This window comes from Sus scrofa, chromosome 16 (genome assembly GCF_054392235.1).
Source record: "Sus scrofa isolate SSC_HxYL_T2T_F1_AM1 chromosome 16, Sscrofa_HxYL_maternal_Yorkshire_Landrace_v2.0, whole genome shotgun sequence".
NCBI classification, from domain to species: domain Eukaryota; kingdom Metazoa; phylum Chordata; class Mammalia; order Artiodactyla; family Suidae; genus Sus; species Sus scrofa.
In genome coordinates, this window is record NC_139398.1 from 79,321,128 (window position 1) to 79,336,617 (window position 15,490).

General features: G+C 40.2%; 1 protein-coding gene across 3 annotated transcripts in view; it reads right to left on the bottom strand.

The window, feature by feature from the left end:
* SGCD (sarcoglycan delta) overlaps positions 1-15,490 on the bottom strand; it is a 1,031,224-nt gene that overhangs the window by 723,085 nt on the left and 292,649 nt on the right. The window contains exon 2 of one of the 3 annotated variants that reach the window (XM_085001529.1): positions 8,541-8,633. The exons of the other annotated variants lie outside the window; for them this stretch is intronic. The gene's annotated coding sequence lies outside the window, so the exon portion shown is untranslated. The remainder of the gene's footprint in view (positions 1-8,540; positions 8,634-15,490) is intronic. 3 annotated transcript variants of the gene reach the window in all.

The following is a 15,490-nucleotide window of genomic DNA, read 5'->3' on the forward strand; positions in this document are numbered from 1 at the left end:
CCCTCACCCCCTGGAAAATTTCTAGAATTGGCTTTTACTCTTTCTAGATGCTTTAAGGCAGTTTTGGATCAAGTGGCTCCTTCCCCTAGGTCTCCTGTAGCAGAATCAGCCAAGGCAACTGTGAAAAATACCTAAGTCCTCTGCAGCCCCAGTGAAGCAGAATCTTTTGGTGCGGAGTCTAAACATCTGCTTTTTAAAGGGGCACTCTGAGCAATTTCAGCACACTTTAAATTGACACGGACCTGGCCATTGCACCATGGCTTATACAGAGAAAAATCACTGTGAAGCAGAGCGTATTCTGGGCAAGCTGGCATCACAAGGATGATATGACAGAAGCCAGGCGGGAACAAGCAGTCTAAGACTCCAGAGGGGCCCTGACTTGGGAAGGAGCATCACATGGAAGCACTGTTCCCATAGGACATTTCATCCTCCAAAGCACAACACCTAGGATACCCATCTGGATTAGTTTGCTGGGGGCTGCTGTAACAATGTAGCATCTGACTGGCTGGCTTAAACAATTGAAGTTCATTTTCTCACAGTTATGGAAACTCCAAGTCCAAGATCCAGATGTCAGCAGAATTGGTTTCTCCTGTAGCCTCTTTTCTTGGTGTGGAGATGGCTGTCTTCTCCCTGTGCCTTCGCATGGCCTTTCCTCTGTGCCTGTCTGTGTCCTAATCTCTTCTTAGAAAAGCACCACTCATACTGGCTCAGGAGTCACCTTCATCACCTCATTTTAATTAAATCACCTCTTTCAAGACCCTGTCTCCAAAGGCAGCCATACTCTGAGGTCTTGGGGTTAGAAATGAACTTGGGAGGATACAGCCCATAACACTATCTGACTCTTCTTTCACTGCATTTCAAGTTTAGACCCTATATCATCAGGAGAATCTTTCTGCACTCCTTCTGATCCTGGGTCTCACTATCAGTTAAACCAAGGGTATATTCTGACCTAACTTAAACTCCTCAAATGTACCTATTTTTAGAGGGCCTGACAGGCTGATTGTGAGTATTTTTCAGTGATTTTTGTTTGTTATTTAATGGTTGCATGCACTGCACATAGAAGTTCCTGGGCTAGAGATCTAATCTGAGCCACATGTGCAACCTATGCCACAGCTGCAGCAATACCAGATCCTTAACCTCCTATGCCAGGCCAGGGATCGATCTATACCCATGCCTCCACAGCGACCGGAGCCACTGCAGTCAGATTCTTAATCCACTGTTCCCCAGTGGGAACTCCTGGGGATGCTTTTTTGATAGTCCCTTTGTCCTCACTGGTCCTTCTGGGTCAGTCATTGAGGTTGGAGCTCTGCTTGAGTCCTGGCACACTGTATTTATTTTTAAATTTTAATTCAAATAAATCACTCCTGCTACTTCTTTACTCAAAATCATTTAGTCCCCACTTAATATTTTTCACTTAAAAATGTAATTGCTGGCCAAGACAATACATGTATCTAAGAGAAAAATAATATGCAGCTCAGGTAAATTGCATGTTCAGTAATAACTTTAATAGAGTGTAAGTATTTGGAAATTGAATTGTTAATTAACAAGAATATTGTTTAAATGGAAAACATTAACAGTTCAAAATTGAGAATATGAGGTAGAAAGATGTTACTCAGACCCAATGTTATCCTCAGTAAGAGAGGAAATATGATTATATCATTTTTCAATGAGTCACTGGAATATAAAACACTTTTTATAACTAAAAACAATATTTACTGAATCATTGACAAGATTCTGCAATTCAGCCAGTTACTGAAAAAACGAATTAGTTTCTATTTTTTGACTCAAAAAGTGGCAACAAAGATCTTTCCACCTATTTCAATTGCGTTTTGTTTTGGAGACTTTTTTCTAATCTTAAAATAATTTGTTTACACAGCTGCTTCAGTGCTAAATGAAGAATATGGGATAACACAGTGGCCTGTCCTAACTCCTGCATGTAATCATTTACACATAAGCTCTCAAAGCAAAACGAGCTGATGACAAGGAAGCTGTGTCAGATACCCAGCAAGCAGGAGACCCTGCAATTTGCCCAATAAAGCCCTTTCCTACTTTACCACTTCTCCACAGCATCTAAATGATAGGCATTCCTTGGAGGGTTCCAGGGAAAGACAAGCTTCAAAAGCCTGCCTGGCAATTAACACAGGTTGGATTCTCAGGCACCATCCTCTGACTCAGTGATCTTTCACACGCTGTCTCTGGATCAGCAGCAGCTTCACTGACTGGGAACTTATTAGAGATGCAAATTCTCAGACTCCATCTCAGACCTTGTGAAATGGAAACTGTGGTGGTGGGCAGGGCTGCCACCTTTGATTTAATCAGTCCTCTGGTTGATGTTGATCCCTGCTAAGGTTCAGAGTCACTGGTCTAGTCCAAAGTCAGAGCCCTAAGGATCCTCTAGGCACACCTGGCACAGAGTATGGGGACGAGGTGAGGACTGAGGAGAGGGGCGAGATGAAGACAGAGCAGAGGGAAGGCAGAATGTGGACCCAGGGAGGAAAACCAATCAGCGCACATCTTAGGCTCGAATACTCAAATCAATTTCACATCAATATCAGTACCATTCTTTTTTTTTTTTTTTTTTTAAAGGCTGCACCTGTGGCATATGGAAGCTCCCAGGCTAGGGGTCAAATCAGAGCTGCAGCTGCCAGCCTACACCACAGCCACCACCATGCCCTATCAGAGCCATGTCTGTGACCTCCCCTGAAGCTCACAGCAATGCTGGATTCTTAACCCACTGAGCAAGGCTAGGGATCAAACTCACATCTTCAAGGTGATGAGTCAGGTTCATTACCCCTGGGGTAATGAACCACAACAAGAACTCTAATATCAGCATCATTCTCTCCTCTGTTTCATAAATTAAGAGATTCATATTTGGCTTCATTGAAAAAAATCATTTTTCTGCTTTAAAAAAAAAATTTAAAAACCTACTGTTACAGGCAATACTTTGCTTAGAGCACAGAAAGAGGCGTCTCATGCTTTAAAATTCCTCTGCTCAGCCCTCCTCTGACCACACGGCTCCCACGGGGACAAGGGGGTGTGCTCACCCACCTGGGGCACAAGATCTTCCAGACTCTGTTCTGCATTTGGGGTCTCAGAACTGCCAGCCTATACATGCCCAAGTCTGCTTCCCAGGCCTGTGCTGCTATCCTCTTGCCCAGGGTAGACTATGCCACCGAGTGTACACTCTCGGCCCAAGAGGTCATGTATTATATTGTATTTTTAAAAATTTTCTGTAGATGACATTTTCACATCTTAAAAAGGGAAACAATATAAGATATGCAAAAATAAAAAATGTTTAATTTTATTGATGCTGCTGTGAATTTAGGAAGAAACTGATTATCCAAGCATTTATCTAAGCATATAAAGGACATTCATGAGTAGTAGAACAGAGTCCTAGAGAAAGATACCTTTTTTCCCTAAAAAACCAAAACAAAATGTTTTTTTTCTATAAAACCTGAATACCATTATCATATTCAATAAACTTTAAACATTCTAAAAAAACAAAACAAAATCCATCTTGGCCCAGGAGGGCCTTGCCTCCTTGGGCTAGCTGATTCATAGAGGCAGCAAAGGGCTCAGTCAGATGTCTCTTTCACTTGCAAACCAGCCAATCCTGAGTTTATACCCTAATCCCCTCCATATCTAACTCTTTTTTTTTTTTTTTTTTTTGTCTTTTTGCTATTTCTTTGGGCCGCTTCTGCGGCATATGGAGGTTCCCAGGCTAGGGGTCCAATCGGAGCTGTAGCCACTGGCCTACGCCAGAGCCACAGCAACGCAGGATCCGAGCCGCGTCTGCAAACTACACCCCAGCTCACGGCAACGCCGGATCCTTAACCCACTGAGCAAGGGCAGGGACCGAACCCGCAACCTCATGGTTCCTAGTCGGATTCATTAACCACTGCGCCACGACGGGAACTCCCCTCCATATCGAACTCTTGAACACCAGGCCTTCAATCCCACCAGGATCAGGTGTCAGGTGATTAGAGACTGCACCTCTAGCTCAAAAATACTCAAACGAGTCAATATTAAACTTTTAATCCTGCCCTGCCTTGCCTTTCCTGAGGAAACCCCAATAAAGGCCAAGGCCTGTATTGATCACTCCTGCCTTCTGCGTCCTGACCACCATGGTGTTTCCCGCTGAGGGGCGTATGTGACTCCCTTTCTGGGACATGAAAGTAGAATTAACTTCCTTCCGTAGCACACAAGGGCTCCCTCAGTATGATAAGCATCCATGTTGGAAAGAGCAGCTCGGAGCCCAGGGCTGAAATGGCATGTACCTCCATGTCTGGCACCAAGAATCCTAAATTCAGACCCGGCCCTTCAAGTCATTATGAAAATGTATTTGTCAAAGCAGGGAGACAAAACCTACTCCAGGGAAGAGTGTTCCCTTGACTGACAACTTACAGCATTATGCACCTAGTGGGTAGGCTTCCATTTGTACCTTGGCCTCAGCTACCACAAAGGTTAGGGGAGCCTTGTTTGGGGGGAGGAAAAGCCATTGTTTGTGTTGCTTGTAGCACTACTTTGTTTTATTTTTCTTTTTTTATTTTATTTCATTTCATTTTATTTTTTTATTACTCAAATGAATTTATCACATCTGTAGTTGTATAATGATCATAACAATCCAATTACATTTTATGAAATAGTAGGAAGTTCTCCCATCTATCTCCAGGAAGGGTGAATATCTGGAAGAAAGGGGAAATGCTTTTTGCATTCAGTCTGTGACAATGTACTTTACGGAAGAGTAAAAACACTTTTCTGTTGCCAAGGATGTGAAGTCAAGCTCTAATAAGGCATTCAGTTTTTCAGCGGACCTGTGGAATCCTCTCATTGGAAGAGAGATTTTGTCTTATTTACCACTATACCCTTAGTGATTAGCCAAGAGCCTGGCACAGAAGAATCTTTTTTGTTTTTAAGCCATCATCATTCACAGTGAATCACTACTGCAATGTGATTGGCATGTAGAAAGCTGTCCATATACAACTCGGTGAGTTTGAAGATAAGTGTGCATTGCACACCCATGAGAACACCACCACTATCAAGGCCATAAACACACCTTTCACCTCCCAGAGTTTCCATTTACGTCCTTATATTATCAGGCTTGTGTATATGGTAAGAACACTTAACACAAGACAGATAGATCGTCAGAGCAAATATTAAGTATATAATACAATATTGGTAGCTTTATGTACTATGCTGTAGAATGGATCTCTTATTTATTTTATGTAATTAAAACTTTGTGTCCTTTGACCATCATATCTACCCATTTTTGCCCTTCTTGCAGGCCCTGGCAACTACCACTGTACTCTGTTTCTATGATGTGACCATTTCAGATTCCACGTATAAATGAGACGATACAGTATTTGTCATACTCTGTCTGGCTTAATGTATCTTTGCATAATGTTCTCCAGGTGCACCCATGTTATTGCAAATAGTAGGATTTCTTCCTTTTATAGACATTGTATGTATACACCACATTTTCCTTATCCGTTCATCCAGGGGTGGGCACACAGGTTATTACTCTACCTTGGCTACTGTGAATAGTGCTGCAATGAACAATGGAAGGGCACACAGATCCTGATCCCAACTCCTTGGGATAAATACTCAGAAATGGAGTTTCTAGATCATGTTAGTTCTATTTTTTTACTTTTTGAGGAACCTCCATACTGTTTTCCATAGTAGCTGCACCAATTTACATTCCTATCGGCAGTGGGAAGGGTTCCCTTTTCTCTACATCTTCACCAACACCTGTTAACTCTTGCTTTTTAAATAACAGTCATCCTAACATGTGTGAGATGACAGCTTATTGCAGTTTTGATTTGCATTTTCCTCATGATTAGGGATGTTCTCGATAAATGTTGGTTAAATCAATGAAAGAAAAAAATCATTGAAAAAAAAAAAGGATCAAGTTTCCCAAGTTATATTATGTCCACATGAATAATCATTTACTGACCCTCTGCTGTGAAGCGGGCAGGGCATCCCAAGATGGAAAAGCCATCCAGTCAATTCTTGAGGTATTTACTAATTAGCGGAGTTGACAAACAAATGAATCAATGATTTCCACAGGGCTGGTGAAGGCACAGCTATTTATCTTGTTTGTCCAAAGCAACTGTTGATCAGACTCTTTGTCTTTTAAACTTACTAAAAACCCTGGGGTAACATTTCCAAGGGGATTAAATAGGCGGGGCCCTAAATGTTGGCAGACTAGTCTTAGACACCGAGGTTTCTCTTTACCCAGCAGAAGTCTAGGCTCAGTGCCCATTCTGAGTATGAGATGGAAGTTGGAAAGGGATGCTAGTTGCGGGCGAAAGAATCATAAACTCAGAGACTCAAATTCCACATACAAGCCCACGTGCTTTAAGAGGTGTGTGATCCCACAGCTGCCGATAAGACACGATTCCTGCTTCAACGTTCATTTCTAATGAGATCATCAAAGAAAAACCAACGAAGAGGATCTGCACATTGTCCATTTTATAGCCCCCTTCCTCTGCATGCTCCCTGTCATTAGGGATCCCCAGCAGGTAAGTGGTAGGATCCCCAGCAGGTAAGCATGTAGGCCAGCATTTTGTTTGTTTGTTTGTTGTCTCTTTAGGGACACACCTGCAGCATATGGAAGTTCCCAGGCTAGGGAGCAGTAGCTGCCTGCCTATGCCACACCCACAACAATGTCAGAGCTGAGCCACGTCTGCAACCTAAACTGCACACAGTTCACAACAATGCCGGGATCCTTAATCTACTGAGCAAGGCCAGGGATTGAACCAGGGTCCTCATGGATAATAGTCGAGTTCATTACCACTGAGCCACAATGGGACCTCTGAAAGCCAGTGTTTTTACGAAGCTTCCAGCAAAATCCCAGGATTTAACAAGCTTTATAAGGTAGAAGGCATTTTATATATATATATCGGTTTGTACATTGTGGGTATTTCTCTGTATGAAACCCGGTAAGGCGCAGTTTTCCAAATGGCCAGACCTTTAATTTAAGGTTGACAAGACAGACCTTCACCACAGAGGAAGATGTGCCAGCAGTGGATGATGAAATGAGTAGATCATGTTTTGTGGGGACTCCATCAAAGAAAATTCTTCACATTTTTCTAATTACAATGTCAGCCAATAGAAGAACCCAGCGAGCAGAAAGAAATGACACTAGTCAGCAATTTTTCAGGAAACACCTACATGGAATTTTAAATAGCTTTGAACTGAACTAAAAATTGCCTTTTCCGAAGTTATTTTCTTGCCTGACAATAAGAGATATTTTAAAAATAATTTTTAGTGTCAGACAATGTGGAGGTAACGTGACCAGATTTGTCACAGCAGATGACATACCTGATTTAGCTGACATCAGTACTGTACATTTGGCCAACCCCTCTTTTTTTTTTTTTAAGGTAGAGGAAATTATTTTTAAGACGTTTGATTATTATGTTAAACTGTAATGCAAACGTTATCCTTTGTAAAATTAGGATTCTACACAATCTTCATATTTATGAGAAGCATTAGCATCTTCAATGCCTGAGGCAATGCTTGTCATCCCAACACACAAGACAATCAAGTCCTACCTAGAGGCAGCCCCTGACACGTGCACAGTCAGTGCTTACTAGTCTCCTTCCAAACTTCCTATCCTAAGGTTTTGCATTTTAAAATAATCCTTACTGTGCATGAATGTTGGGAAAGTTCAAATTCAATGTAAGACTATGCAACTATTAACCCAAAAAGGGCCTCCTCCATGTAACAAACACAATTCTTAAGAAGTCACCAAGTTGGTAGTTTCAAAGAGCATTCCTCCATGGTTTTGGAGGGCATTACATATATGATATATACATGTGTGTGTGTGTATACACACACACACATAATTTAATATATATATTTATACTTTATATATAACATAAATTTATAATTTCTTACATATATAATTTAATATATATATATAATTTACTTTGGGGTAGCCTTTGATTTTTACATCCCTCTTAAATAAAATTAAAAAAAAACCCACTCACTCATTAAACAAACATAGACATAGAAGACAGGACACTCTGCTGGTTTTGAACCCATTTCATCATTGAATACTGCTGATACAGAGAGACAGAGGATGGCTTGCTGCCAATGCAAATAAAACCAGTTAAGAAATCAGTACACCCCACACTCTTGTCAGGCTCCTGAAATGTGCTCTGGACTTGGCATGTGGGGCAGTGCAGCATTCTCAAGCTCCTTCTCTATGGAGGCAGCATTTTCCCTCTCCTGAGCACTGCCAGGTAGCTTTTAGGTAACAGAGAAGGACTAGAGTTACACAGCCCAACTCTTACCATTACATCTATCTATAAGAAGTCTGGTCAAGGGCTCTTTAGTGTGGCTTTTCAGGATCACAGCCTTCAATGCAGAGGAGAAAGATTCAAAGGCTGTAGGGTCAAAGGGCTTGAGTTCAAATCTAGGTTCTATTTCCCAAGGAGTGCGTGGCCTTTGATAAGTTATTCTCTATGCCCAAAGATCCCCACCTAATAGATGGCTGTGAATGAAAATGGCACCCCCGGAGATATGAGGGTTCAAACCTGAATCCAGTCAAGTGCTCAGCACAACTCCCAGTACCAAGTCAGTGTCCATATGACTTCCTGGATCTCACCTGCAGTGCTGCAGCCCTGTTGCTGATGAAAAAGTGTATTAGCATAATTATAAAACAATTGCAGAACCAGTCACAGATTGTTTCTAGATTCACAGTTCATTTGAGGATAGGAAGACAGGGAGGCAACTATTGATTATGTCTTACATAATAATAAAACCCAGGTAGTTGGTCTTCTGAAATCCCCATGCTAGAGAAAAGGAAGGCTACAACTTGATTTCAAGCAATGTAACCAACACTCAGAGTAATTTTTACTTAATGAAACCGTTAACACTGTATCTTCACCAAAGATGACTGTGCTCCCTGCCCTTAGCAGTGAGCATGATGTCGTCGTTAGTGGAGGAGGGAAAGTTCAACTCCCATAAAAGGCAAAATATAGATGCATCATCAATCAACACCAAACGAATAGTGCACATTTGCATAATCTTAAGTATGACACTAAATGCTTTACGTGTGAGACCCCATCTAATCTTCACAACACCCCAATGAGATGGATACTGCCAACATTTTCTAGACAGGAACACTGAGGCTCGGAGAAGTTAATAAATTCCCCACACAGCCAAGAGAAGCAGAATTTAAATCCAAGTCTTTATGGATTCCAGAGTTCTTAACCAAAACAAAAGAGATATAGCATGCCTCTAGTGTGTGGTGTTCGTTTCTGTTTGTTTTTTATTTCCCCTCCTCTGGGAGGGTCTCCATTGCATCTCAGGAGAAATGCATGGAGTGAAAACCTTGGGGGCAGAATTTTCCAAAGAGGATCACTTCGGAAGATCCTTCATTCCACATGCTTCTTTTTTCAATGTGAGCCTGATGAAAAAGGTGGTTGGGGTATGTGCTAGGGATTGGTTCATTGTACATGAAAGGGCAAGTGTCTGCTATTTCTAAGAATTAGATAACCTTTGGAGGACAGTCTCTCCAGCATCAGGGAGTCCCCAGATATCAAATTATCAGAAATACAGAAAATAAAAGGGCATATTCCACAGATGAGTCCTGCCCCAGCCACCAATTCAACTTCAGACTTTAGGTCTTTCCAGCTGAAGCTCTAGATATCTTTATAATAGAGAAAAATCTTTCCTTGTCGTGCTCTGTCTGAATTCCTAACCAGCAGAACCAGGAACATCGTGAGCTGGCTGTTTTATGTCTCTACATTTGAAAGTAGTTTGTTACGCAGCAGTAGATACCTAATACAAAGTTTTGGCTTGAGTGATGGTAATTTCAATCAGCTCTAGTTCATTTTGCCTTGTGGGAGCAAGGATTCCTGCGTACATGCTATTTCTCTTGGCATTACATTTTCACCAATTAGTGCTCATGAATGACATGAAAATGTATTTAGATTATTTCTTCCGCTGCCTGCGGGAAGAGTTCTCATAGATTAGTGATGCTAATTTTTCAACGTTCTCATGAAATGTTCCCTTATTAAAAAGAGAGGAGACAAGCGGCAATTTCTAAATCCGCAGCACCTGAGACTGCCCTAGTGAAAACCATGCATCCTGACCTTACTCAACAAAAAGAAGAGCTGCAAACAAACAAAACAAGAGCTGAAAGTCCTTTGCATAGCTTGTGCCAAACTAGGATGGATTCTCCAGAGGGTGCCCAGAACAGGAAGAAGGGAGCAAGCAAGCTTTCAGGAGGTCTATCTCTATCTGGTTCAGTCTGCTTTTCATGATAACAGAACTATGGTCTTAATTTGAAAGTAGCATTCAACTCGGGTGGAGGGGAGGATATATATTTTGTGGGAAGATGAGGAAAATCCAAATTCACAGGCATAGGCCAATTTGAAAAAAAGAATCTTAGCACTTTGAAGATTCCAGCACAAGAGAGGTGGAAAAGTGACATGACAGTCTCCATGTTAATATAAAGAGAGAAATGTGGAAAGTAGGTTGGGGAGAAAGTTGAATTCTTATCCTCTGACCTAATCCAATCGCCAGCCTCTGGAGAGTTCAGAATACAATACGCTCTTGAGAGGGTACTTTTACATTACACGGGGAAAGATCCTTGTAGACTTTAAGTAAAAACCATCACAGATTTTCAAAGCTCTTGTCAGAAAATCATGATAAATGTACAAAATATGTGGGACTTCCACTTTATCCCAATATCTTCACTGAATTTGAAAATATGACCAATATTTTTGGTCATAAAATCTAGAAGTGGCTTTGGGTTCAGACCAAAAAAGAATATGTCAGAGATGACTGCAAAGTGCTTGTGATTCTATTTATAATTAAAATGGTCACTAAACAAATTTTTATTGAGCACCAACAAGGCACAGGGTGCTGTGGTATTATGTTCATTTCAGGCAACATAGGCACAGTTCCCAGAGTATATGCTACACCCTTGAACTAGGTTGGGAACTGCTTTACCCAAAGGGATTTCTTTCTTCACAACCTTAAAGTCTCCACTATGTCCAGACTATTTAGGAACAGATAATCTCAAATTCTGATGAATCATCTTGATAATCAGATTTTACCAAAATGGATCTATGCAGAAACAGTGGTTCTCCTCAGTACACAAGAGACAAGCTGTAATTTTCAAAAAAAACCTCTCGTCAATATCAAGAGGAAACCAAAATAATAATAATGATAATAATAATAATAATAACAATAACAGAAGTAGTAGCAGCAGCAGAATAGTAAAAATGGTAGTATTCAAAAGTCTAGATTAAAAAATAAAACTTTTTGCATGGTGATTAGAGCTAATAATACTATATTATACATGCAAATATTGTTAAGACAACAGATTTTGTGTGCGTGTGGAATCAATGAACATTTTGTTGTAAAATATTGCCAAAATCTGCTTGTGAAAGTGCTTTGTCTTATTGACATGCCTTTCCTCCAGATGTCAAATCATTTTGGCTACTAAATGCCACTCCCTTGATGTCAAAAATTCTGGGTGCAGGAGCTCCTGCCATGGCTCAGTGGTTAACAAATCCATAGTATCCAAGAGGATGCAGGTTCGATCCCTGGCCTGGCTTAGTGGGTTAAGGATCCAGTGTTGCCCTGAGCATCGTGTAGGTTGCAGACATGGCTCGGATTTGGCATTGCTGTGGTTGTGGTGCAGACCAGCAGCTATAGTTCTGATTTGACCCCTAGTCTGGGAATCTCCATATGCAGCAGGTGTGGCCCTAAAAAAGACAGAAAAAAAAATTCTGGGTGTATAGTTTGGTGTCTTCCACCTATACTCCACTAACCGAGCAAGGGAAGGCAAACATCATTTGGAAAATTAGCAGATACCTTTCTTGAACACTTGGGCCTGTTCTACAGGTCGATCAGTGGGGAAGCTGTTCACACAATTAGATGGGATGGGATCCGGTTGCTGTGCTTCAATTTTGGCCTTTAACAGAACTTGAAGCCTTTGCACTGCTCTCTGTGTGTTTCTATGGACATGTGGCTGCTTCACACAGTGCTTCTAGGTGTTGCTGACCTAGATTTGGTTGGTCTCTGTTGTTTATCTAACAGATTAGAAATGAACACTCATAATAGGAGCTATGGCCTTTTAAAACCTAAAGATTCTGAACAGTTTCACTAATCAGGAGGTGAGACCTTATAGTCAATTACAGCATTACTTAATCGGATCTTTAAAAAATCCGTATTTAAAAATTGCCATCATGAGTAGGACTGTTTAAAGTCTTAGGGACAAAGTGGAATGTGAAGGAGAAATGTGAAAATCAATTAACAAAACATTGTCCTCTTTCGGACAGCTGCCTACAAGGAAGGATTGCTCTATACTTTTTTTTTAACTGAGATATAATTGACATGTAATGTTGTATTTGTTTCAACTGTCAGACATAATGACTTGATACATGTGTACATTGTGAAATGTTCACCACAAAAGTAACAATTTTTTTTCTTTTCAGTGAGAACTTTTAAGATGTACTCTCTTAGCAACTTTCGAATATACAACACATTCTTGTTAACTATAGTCCCCCTGCTGTATGTTACATCCCCAGAAATTACTTATCTTATAACTGGAAGTCTGTATCTTTTGATCAACTTTACCCATTTGTCCCAAGCTCTTCCCTTCCACCACCTGCCTCTGGCAACCACCAAACCTTTCTCTGTATTTGTGAGTTCTGTGTGCACGTGTGTTATTCAGGCTCCATATGTGAGATCATACAGTACTAACCTTTCTTTGACTTACTTATCTTAACATAATACCTTTGAGGTCCATCCATATCGTCTCCAATGGCAGAATTTCTTTCTTTTTTATGGCTCAATTATATTCTGTGTGGTGTGTGTGTGCACATGTATGTATATGCAATATGTATAGTATCATATAGTGTATATATAGCATATATATATATACATATAATATTAAAAATACTGCAATGAACATGAGGCTGCAGATATGTCAAGATAGTTATTTCATTTCCTTCAGATACGTATCCAGAAGTAGATACTGGATGAGATGGTAGTTCTATTTTTAATTTTTTTGTGGAACCTCCATACTGTTTTCCAGGCTGCACCCGTTTACATTCCCACCAATGGCACACAAGGGTTCCTTTTTCTCCACATCCTTGCTAACATCTGTCACTACTGTCTTTTTGATAATAGCCATTTTAACAAGTGTGAGGTGATATCTCATTGTCAACATCTTTAAATTACAAGCTTCATGGTGATGCTTTAGAAGAAAGAATGCCTGCAGTCAGTACATACACATGGACATCAACTCAACTTCAAGATCTTTGTTCCCAGGAATAATGTTAGTCCTATGAAAGCAAAAGGAGTGGTGGTGATTACAGCTAATGAAGTGTATTATACACTTCAATGCTGCTAAGAGGGAAGATCTGAAAGGCTCTCAACACAAGAAAAAGAGTAATGATGTGACACAAAGGGGGGTTTTGCTAATACTATCAGTGGTGATCATTTTGCAATAGAGAAATGTATCAAATCCACACACAGTACACCCTCAACTTACTCACTGTAATATGTCAATTATATCTCAAGAAAGCTGGGAAAATAAAAATTAAAAAAAAAAAATAACAGAACTTCTATCACATACCTAAAAGACCCGCGAGGACAGCAGACCCACCTTTAGGTTTCATCGTCCCTAACATCCTTCCTTCGCTGGCCTTATTTGGGATTTATTTGCCCAGTTTGTCTGTTTGCCTTTCAGCCTCATGCAACTCCTCCACTGGCAGGGCGGACCTCCTTTGACTTCCTCTGAAGCATGAAGCTCTTTCAAGTCTTAAGGCTTTGCTCATCCTGCAACCTCTCCCTTCACCCATGATTCAGTCAACTACTCCTTTTCCTTTAGGTCTCAGCTTGAGCCAGAGCCTCTGTGACCCCAAAGATGAGGTCATTCTCTCACTGTGCTATGTTGTCACAGGGTCCTGAATTTCCTTTTCATCCATCTCCTATCATGATGAGAAGAGAACAGAGGATTCTTTGTAGGATTCTTTGATGTGCATCTCCTCCAACAAAACCTAAACTGCAAACTGGCAGACACCACCTACCTACAACCTACCTACCCCAGAACCTAAAACAGCATCCCGCCTCCTAGTGGATGCTCAATAAATATCTTTTGAACGGATGGATAACAAACACCAAAAATCTGTTCTCTTGTGCCAGATCAACTCTCACTTATTTCCCAGACTCATTTCAAATTCTGTCTTCTCTAGAAGGCTTTTCTTTTGTTAAATTGAAGTACAGTTGATTTATAAAGTTGTGTTAGTTTCTGGTGTACAGCAAAGTGACTCAGTTTTATCCATATAACGGAAATATATAACTGAAAAAATGAATATTCCTTTTCATTTTCTTTTGCATTGTGGTTTTTTGCAGGATATTGAATATAATCTCATGTGATATACAGGTGGACCTTGCTGTTTATCAATTTCATATACAGTAGTTTGTATCTGCTAATCCCAAACTCCTAATTTATTCCTCCCCCACTCACTTTCCCCTTTGGCAACCAAATGCTTGATTTCAAAATCAGGGAGGTTTTTTTTTTTCTGTTTTATAAATAAGTTATTTGTATTATTTTAATTAAGATTCCACACATAAGTGATCTCATATGATATTTGTCTTTCTCTGATTTACTTGACATCGTATGATCATCTCTATATTCATCCATATTGCTGCACAAATGGCATTCTGTCATTCTTTTTATGGCTGAGCTATATTCTATTGTGTATATAAACCACATCTTCTTTATCCATTCATCTGTCGACAGATAGACATTTAGGTTGCTTCCATGTCTTCGCTATTGTAAATAGTGCTACTATGAACAGTGGGGTGCATGTTCCTTTTCAAATTAGAGTTTACTCTGGATCTCTGCCCAGGAGTGAGACTGCAGGGTCATAAGACAATTCAATTTTTAGTTTTTGAAGAAGGAACCTCCATACCTTCTTCCATAGTGGCATCATCAATTTACATCCCCACCAACAATACAGGAGGGTTCCCTTTTCTCCACATCCTCTCCAGCATTTATTATTTGTAGACATTTTAATGATGGCCATTTTGACCAGTGTGAGGTGACACCTCATTGCAGTTTTGACTTGCATTTCTCTAATAATTAGCAAAGTCGAACATCTTTTCATGTGCCTATTGGCCATCTATATGTTTGTTTGTTTTTTTTTTGGAAGAATGTTTATTTAGGTCTTTTCCCCATTTTGGATTGGGTTATTTGTGGGGTTTGTCGTTGTTGTTGATTTGTATGAGATGTTCGTATATTTTGGAAATTAAGCCCTCATCAGTCACATCATTTGAAAATATTTTCTCCTAGTTTGCAGACTGTCTTTTCATTTTGTTTATGGTTTTCTTTGTTATACAAAAGCTTATAAGTTTGATTGGGTCCCAATTTTTTATTTTTATTACCTTGGAAGACCAGCCTAAGAAAACATTTCTATGATTTAAGTTAGAAAATGTTTTGCCTATATGCTCTTCTAGG